The sequence below is a fragment of the Pinus tabuliformis genome, chromosome 9, assembly GCF_031772625.1.
Source record: "Pinus tabuliformis cultivar Carrire ecotype Pingquan chromosome 9, CPIR1, whole genome shotgun sequence".
In the NCBI taxonomy this organism is placed as follows: Eukaryota; Viridiplantae; Streptophyta; class Pinopsida; order Pinales; family Pinaceae; genus Pinus; species Pinus tabuliformis.
The window spans coordinates 217,305,904-217,315,076 of NC_142307.1; positions in this window are offsets into that span (position 1 = coordinate 217,305,904).

Genomic DNA, 9,173 nt, shown 5'->3' on the forward strand with positions numbered 1-9,173 from the left:
ATACTCAGATAGTTCTCGACTGATGACATCATCCTCTACTTTCCCTAACAAGGCAACAACTCCAACCACTTCCTATATGATAGGGAGTTTTCTTTATTGAACATTCACCCTACTTAAGTGAAGCTAGAGGGAATTTGCAGTGATTCCCTGTCTATTGATTTTCTTCTAAAGTATCTTCAATACTATGTGAATATGGATTTGAATTTTCCTTCCCATCACTTTTTGAAGAAAAGGTACATTTGTTGAGCTCTCTTTCCAAGTCACTCAGAGAACTATTCACTTCACTTAAATTGGTTTCTAATTTCCTCAATTCATCCTCACGCTTTTTAAATTTGGTCCCAAGTTGCCTCAAATCATTCTCCCATTTCGTCATCTCACTCATAAAAGTCTCAATGTACAATCTAACTTCATTCACCATAGTTTGATTACTTATTTGTGATTGACTTGTTGTGCTCTCATCGTAAGCATGACAGATTGCTCCATCATCGAAATTTTGATCCGGAACACTAACAATCTCCAGCCGTGGATTTGGAAGAATATCAACCTTAATATGCACAAAGAGCTCGGTATGCCAGGAATGGAAAGCTTTAAATTGCAACAGTCTAATGTCTTCTGGAAGCATAATTTTGGGCACCGTACACTTTCCCTGACTGAATTTGTATTGAATAGAACTCAAAGTATACAATTCAATTGTCAACGTATGCTAGAAACCATCCATTTTGGAATCAAGATACCCTTTGTCGTCAAAGATTCCAAACACAACATTCTTTAGAATAGAACCAACATAAGAATGCTATGGAATCACGAATACAACTTTGAGCTTCCTTGATAGAAGGTCAAACTCTTTGTTAAGCAACATTTTTGTATCTGAGGACACACGAATGCAACCTCTAGCAGCAAAGATTTCTTTACTCTGCCCTATGGCAATCAATATTGGATCTGCAAAATAGTAGAGGATGCCCAGGAGTATTGCAGTTCCAGTCATTATTATCATGGACCTCTGGCAGATGACTCCGAGCATGCTGTATTGTTTAGCACCGTAAGCTTTCCCACACACAGTTTGGACTGTTGTTGCCATTCCAAGCATAATTCCATAGGCCAATCCTTGAATGGCCACACTAGCTATGGATGCTCCTGCAAGCTGCAACTCTCCAAGATGATCAGCAAACATTTGAGATATGGCAGAGGGCATAAAATTAAAAACACTAACTATTATAGAAGGGGCAGAGAGAATCCATAGTTTCTTGGATTCAATAATGGCAACTTGAGCAACTCTAGACTAGGAAATATGTTCTTGAAATAACATTGATTCTATGAAGGTCGACTCCTCCTCAGACTTCTGCTGACTCTTGATATCCTCATGTTGAATCAATGGGTCCACAAGATGATCAGCCCCATTGTGCTCCATGGCAAAATCCCAAATTAGTTTACAGGGCACAAATAGCAGTAGGATGTTTACTTTATAGGGCCTGAATCATAATTTCACTGTTGTTCCTCCTGTTTACATAGACTGATGGAGCTATTGAACCTAGCAAGATGACCAGGGCCTGTATTCGAAGTACTCCATGATGGAAGACTTTAAAATGCAAATTTATTACAAAAACAAATTTGTCGATTTCTTCTCCAAAACAGAGTTTTGGAGAAGGATCATTTTCGAGCATTACTGATGATGAAACTTTTGAAGTAAGAGACTTATTCAACCTCCCTCTGGCCTGCAAGCGTTATTTCACACTTCTGGAGACAAAACCCTGGACTCAAGAATTAAAATGACTCTTTTTGACCAAAATGGCATTTGATGACTGCAAATGACGAGAAATGAACCTTGGTGAATTAGACTCTGACAGAGGACTGACAAGACTGAGTCTAACATGATGTATTATGAGGCCAACCATACTTCTTGAGGTTACATGCTATGTATGAGTCAAGACCTCGTGCTATTATTATTTCTTTGGGTAATTCATTATACAGGATACCGGAGGTAGCCCCACCTACCACCACCTATTTGATCGCTGCTAAGAAAGGCAACAAGCTCATCTCACAGACTATGAAATTTATTTTCTGTCTGGTTGGCTCCCAAAGTAAGGGGAATATCATCGCCACATCCATGAACCCCACGAAGGGTTCCTCCATGCAGCAACAGCAGCAGAGGGGTACGGTCATGAAATAACACAGGAACAACTTCTCATCATCCACAGGGGCACCACACAAGTCTCAAGTGGGCGACAAAGTTTGTTACATTTGTGGAAAGAATGCCTTACCAAAACCCATTAAAAGCTTAGACCACTCCTACATGGTCCTTACACCATTAACAAGGCTATGGGAAACAATGATTTGGAGCACAACGTTCCCCCATTCCTTCACTTGCACTGAGTGTTCAATGTGGACTGCCCTCTACCATGCTTCCCACCATTGCTGGAAACATCAGAGATTGCAGAACAACTCACCAAGGACCAAGTTCAGCAGATGGAGTAACTCAATGCAATGGGGACAATTGCTTCCTAAGGGGGGAGGAATGATCCAGGTGAATGTTGGTGGCCACCCACCTATCCCACTTGGACCCCCACAACTGTCTCTTTCAGTTTTTCGGTTTCTGTAATTGTAGCACAATTTACTATTTTTAGCAGCTTTTCGAGTCCTGAACTTCCGGAGCCATTTTGAGGCCCTAAATGACGTTTTTTTGGGAAATATGGGAGAAAAATGGGTCCACAGATCCAATGGACCCATGTTGCTCTTGCCAAAGTTGTAGTTCTCAGATAGGTCTTTCTAACGAGCTATTGTATGTGTCAAATGAAGATCGGGTGTCAAAGTTACGACCCCAGGAAGTTGATGTACCAACTTAGCCAAAACGGGGCCCACAATTTGGAATTTCATCTTCTAGGATTAGTTTTCAGGATGTTAAGGGTTTTCCATTGTTTCTCAACAATAAATAAGCATTCGAGCCTCATTGTAACACAGTTCAGAGACATTTAGCCGCCACATCTCTTCTTAGAGATAAGCTACCATCACCCTAGTTGGTTTATTTCCATTTCTATTTGTAAGCATATTTCAGTATTTTACATTAATGCAATGAAGCATTATTTCCACTGCATCTCTGTGTTTATGGTTATATCTATAATTTGTTGTGTTCCTTATTAAATCTAGATCAGAATGGGAGCAAGTTGAAGTTTTATATAGGGGAGCCTGAACAATGACTATATGGCAGCAGGATAGTCTTAATTCTCCAAGTAGTTGCAAGGGAGCGCAGGACTATAAGCTACACTAACTAGTTTGAAGGACAAAGAAATAAGCAGGTTGTGGGGAGAGTGGAAAAGGTGCAACAAATGAAGTTGTGCTAAGGAAGTTGCGCCATGGGGAAGCTACCACGTAGCCTAGTAGGAAAATGATTGTTGGAGTTACCATTCAGGACTTGATGGCTAAAAAATGGTTAAGAGAAGCGCGGTGGCGACAATTAAGGAAAAAATCTTTGAAGATCTGCTACCAAAACAACATTTATTATCACAATTTGGCGGGAACCATCAGACTTGAATTCAAAAACCCCTACAAATTACACGTGCTGGTCTAACAAAGAAAACTTTGCGCTCTAAGACTTGTTGCTGAATTTTGTTGTCTATCGCCTATCAGTTGAGCATTTTGGGAAGAATTCCTGTCATGAGCAAACTACTCTCCCTTATCCTGTGATTTATTTATGGAGAGAACGACTGCCACTAATCGCGCTGAAGCCCTGAGTTTAGGAGCTGCTGTGTCCAACGCGCCAGGACCGGAAGTGTCTAGTGTAGAGGCTATAACTACATTTCCCGTAGTGCTGATGTCACCTAGGCCAAAGCAAACTATGGCTAAAGAAAAGTAGCCTACTACAATGGAAAAGCAACCAGCCACAAAAGAAAAATCGAAGAATCTGGTGTCGATGCACACGTCACCGAGGAAGCATACCGAAACATAGGGAAAGTAAAAAAAGCATAAGCAGCCAGAAAGATTAGTGGACCTGGAGGAAGAAGAATTCTAGGGAATGGAGGATATTGATTCCGAAGGGGTGGAGATGATGACAAGGCTTATTGAGTATATCCCTCTGTGTAAGGGAAGATCTAAGGTCATGAAGGATATCGATACGGGAAAATTTTCAGTGTCAACACCTTTATTGCCTGAGCAAGTTGTGTTCAAGGGTCCTAGGCTGGCGAGTATTCCATTACTCAAAATGGAATATTGAGACCTCGTGGACCACACAAAGTGTCCACACTTGGTGACTCACAAGTACATGCAGAAAGTCTACTTGGAAGACACATGGGTTACAACTTTGGAGCCCATGAAGTGCGTGCACAGTGAGGAGTAGTCAGGATTGCTGAATCTACAGTTGGTGTCGCATTATCATTGTTCCACCATTCATATAGTCTATGTACACTAGCTACTCGAACTGGTGCATTATGGCTGCCTCTAGCTCGGATATCCTATCCCTATCACCAACATGTTGATCCATAGGATCACGAAGTTACCTTACAAAGGAGCGAATCCTGCCAAGGAGTTTGGGGGAAAAACTTGAGAGATAGAATTACCAGACAAGATGAAGGAGTTTGGGCTGATAAAAAAGTCGCAAGGCTATTCTATCACATCCATATCAGAGTGGGCATTGTAGTTTCCTGCCTAGATCTTAGCAGGCAAGGTAATGAGAAAATGTCATGCGGATGAAGTTCTGACGCAGGTCATTTCACTCACATCACAGTGCGCGAAGGGGGTTCAGTACAACTGGGCCAAGTATCTATGTCAGGAGTTCCTCGCAAATTGTCATGAGGCCAAAGAGTAGAGCAAGCCATTTCACTATGCATGGCTACTACTGTCAATAATTTTGGTTGTTTGGGGGTTACTAAAGGATAGCTAGTTTCCTCCACATAAAGAGGAATTTCCTGAGGCAGTGCAGTTTGCCTCTTTCGGGCATCAAAAGATCCAGAACAGATTAAGGAGACAAAGATATTTTTTGTCTTCATGGAGATGGACATGCACATGGAAATTAGGTAGCAGCCAAGACTATCCCCCACCTTGTATGCACATCTCTTGGCTTGTGCAGAATTCAAAGACGATTTTCACAGGCTTTTTTTCAAAGTGCACAAAGACCCTGAGTAGAAATGGCATGTGTTGCCTTATATGGTTACAGATATAGACATCCAGGAAGTCGTGGGGCTATGGCTATGGGAATGTTGCACACCTACAAATTTAGATGTTGGCATAAGCATAGGCAGAGAGAGATCAGTTGCACAGAAGCAGAAGGACATTGCTCAGTAGGCTACGCGCACCTTAGTTGCGCAAAATAAGGAGGCTACTATGACAGTTGTAGAGAAGGCTCGTCTGGAAAAGGAGTGCGCTAGCAAGGCTCAGGAAAAACTCTAGTAGAAGGATACAGAGCACAATGGATAGCCTGCTACCTACCACACTGATGAGAAAGAACTGTCCAAGCAAGGAGGAGGTGGCGGTGAAGAGGAAACAACTCCTTTCATCATGAATAAGTGCACGTAGGAGAAGCAGGGTGGGTAGTGAAAGAAAGTGATCTCGATGAGATCAACCACAAAATTTGAGACACCGTGACAAAGGTGCTGCAACAATTCGAGCAGTAATATATGTAGACGCTTCGGGGCATCCAAAAGGACCTGCAACTCAAAATTCAGGCAGATTTAGGGAGAGCGAGCGGTGCGCAAGCCATATTGACACAGGGAAGGAGTGCAGTATCAGAGATATATTGGCCTCAGGACGTTAAAATCTTTCCTTGGTGTAAAGGTTCAGTCCATGTGGAAACAGATGAGGAATGCACAATGCTTCACACAATCAAAAAGATGGGGTTGAACCTTACCACACTGTCGCTTGAGTGTCCGCATGCGCTACATCAGGAGGTCGTGGAGGAGCTCAATATCATATAACAACTCGCACTGACTGTTGTTAGTGATTTCAAAGTTAACAATCAACAACCTTTCATGGAAAAGACTCAGGCCCTGAAGGAGCTAGAGGAGTTGCGCACACAATGTCAGAATCTGGTTGCAGCAATTGAGCAGGCCTACAAATTTATACCTATGTTGGCTATACCTGATTATGCAGAGGCTTTAGCCAAGGTGAGAAAATTGGCTGCTGCAATATGTTCTTCAAAGAAGACGGTTGGCAAGGTGACTTTTGACCTCAAGATGAAGATAGCTAAGTTGCAGCTGACCACACTGCCAGAGGTGCGCGAGCAAAGGAATGTGGCGATTAAAGTATCCATGGCCCAGCTAGATGTCACCATTCAAGGATGCGACAAGCTCTTCACGTAGGCACTAGGCCTTTGGGATACATTGCAGGAGGATCCTATGCTGCAACAATTAAGCGCGAAGATTAGGGAAGCACAACAATAGTATGATGAAACTTATCTAGGTGGATATTGGTGGCCACCAACCTATTCCACTTGGACCCCCATCATTGTACCATTATTTCTTCCAGTTTCCGTAATTGTAGCATAGTTTACCATTTTTTGTAGTTTTTCGGGTCTTGAACTTCCGAGCCGTTTTGAGGCCCTAGACGACATTTTCTTGGAAAACAGAAAAATGTGGGGCTTTGAATCAAATTTGTAGTATAAAGTTGTAGTCCTTAGATATATATTTTCAACAAGGTATCATGTGTGTCAAACGGAAATCCTATGCCAAATTTATGACCCAGAGAAGTTGATGTACCAATTTACCCCAACGATGCCCACAATTTTGGGGTTTCATCTCGTAGGGTTCGGTTTTTGGATGTTTAGGGTTTTCCATTATTTCTAAATAATAAACAGGCCTTCAAGCCTCACTGTAACTCAGTTTCGAGGCTTGTATTCACCACATCTCTTCTTAGAGATAAGTTATCATCGCCCGAGCTAGTCTATTTCCATTATGTATGTAAGCATCTTTCATTTCTTCGATATTAATGAAATGAATATTTATTTCACCTCAACCTCTGTGTTTTTGTTTATATCTGTATTTTGTCTCTTTCATGCATAAGTCTGGATCAACTTCTAAGGTAGAATATAAATCCAATTCATGAATAACATCAACCTCTACATCGTAAAGATCTCATTTTATTTTTCATGATATTTGATTGTAAAAAATTATAGCAAGGACTTGAATCTATAGAAGTAGTGTGAACCACCTTCGAAACCATGACCTCCACTCCCTTGGCAACTCTTCGCATAATGACAAGTAATAGTTGTGATAGGAATAAATGATGGGACAAGGATGGATGTGACGGGAGGTTAGAGTAATGAAATCCTAGTATAGGAAAGAGTGGTGGGCAATGAGAAGATGTTGGTTAATGGTTGTGATTTGGAAAACTATGCTCAAAATGTAGCAAGAAAATCTAGTTTTGACTTTTCCTTGGTCAAACTAGATTTAAATTCGAATTTCTATTTCAACATAATACTTGGAGGTAGCTAACTGAAGTGACATGACTCATGTCTCTCAGTTAACTCAGTAAATTTGATTTGGAGACACTTGATTTCATTTCTATATGAATAATTGCTAATTTTTAGCAATCTAGTTTAGTTAATTTGAGTTTTTATCAGTTTAACTAGTTCTAATTGTCAGCAGAACTAGTGGAGGTCAATTTGTGGATGTGGAAGTTCAACACACTTAGTGATCGACCATTTCACTGATCACTCAACCCCATATAATTGTTCCAGGCAGAGAATTTGAGTTACCCAGTTGAGATGGAGATTCCAAGGTAGTGTATCATCAGTTGTAGCATATTCCCATGTGTACAGGTGGTGCATGTAGTCAGAGATTCAACAAAGGCTATTGCGCAATTACTAAAAAATAGGGGCAATCTCCCAAGGGAACAATGCAAGAAAATAGGAGATTGGGCAGACTTGAAATTGGCCAAGTGTTCGGTCAAGTTGAGTAAGTCAAGAAGAGGGATCGACTATACACTTGTAGGGTGTGCTCAGTCTTAGGCAAGAATTGTATTTCTTCTCTATTCTCTAATTAATACAATACATATAGTAAGGGGGTTTGTGTAGTTTCTTTCGCTTAGATAAATATATGTGAATGTGTGATGTTTTCTTTTGCAGGAGATTGGAATTTGAAGATCAGTGTTGCAGGTTTTATTCAAGACTGAGAAGATGGATTTCAATGGATTTATGCTCAAGTATGCCTTGGAAGGCACCTAAAAATTTATTGCATGGAAAGACTGCATGGAGGCAGTATTGGATGATAATGGGCCGCTAGAATACATCAAGGCAGATGTAGAAAAACCCCAAGCATCTAATGCCCAAAATCTTGCTCAATGGAAGAAGGATGTGGCCAAAGCAAGGCCAATCATATCGGAGAGAGATCAGGATCATATTTTCTCAAATCTCCATCAAAAAGAGACTATGTCTGTGATGTGGAAAGCACTGATAGAATTTTTCGAGAACAGTAGTGACCACAAGAAGTTGGCACTCAAGGACAAGCTTCGAAGTATCAAGATGAAAAAGAACGACACAACTTGACAATACCTTAACAGGTTTTCATAGTGTCATGATGAGTTTAGCGGGGTCAATGTTAATGTCCCTAAAGAAGACTTGGTATCTATATCCATTTTGGGCCTTCCCAAGGGCTAGTGTTGACACCTAATCCTTGTGATTGGGTGAATTTACGTAAATAAATAAATTAGAAATATGAACAGTCATCGGGAGATGAACTGAACAGTCTCTCCCTCATGTATATAACGAAGACCTACCTGATGGAATAGAACACACAAATCATTTTTGCCTTATGGAGTTACTGCCTGGCCTGACATGGTATCAGAGCCAGCTCCTTTTTTTAGCTTTTATGTCCTTTGTAACTCCCTATTTTGCTCCTCTGCTCTCCATTCAAAGGCACTGTCCATATTACCATTTTCCCTGTCTAATGTCTATCTCAATTGCTATTTGTGTAGCCTGAACATTTGACCGCTTAAATGACCTACTCCACGCAGTGACCTGCTCCACCTAGTGCTTGTACGCTTGTCTATAATTCACTGCCCATAAATGTTGGTGTCAGTGGTCTGACACGTTCTGGTATCCATTAGTAGTGGCTTCCGTCAAATGCAATGGTTGAAAGTCTGTCTTCATATTACTGTTTAAAATGCTTTGGATATAATTTGTTGATCAGAGCCTATATAAAACCGTTTTTCTAAGATCCTTGCCGCGGTGACCTCAAACGTTTTGTCTCCCT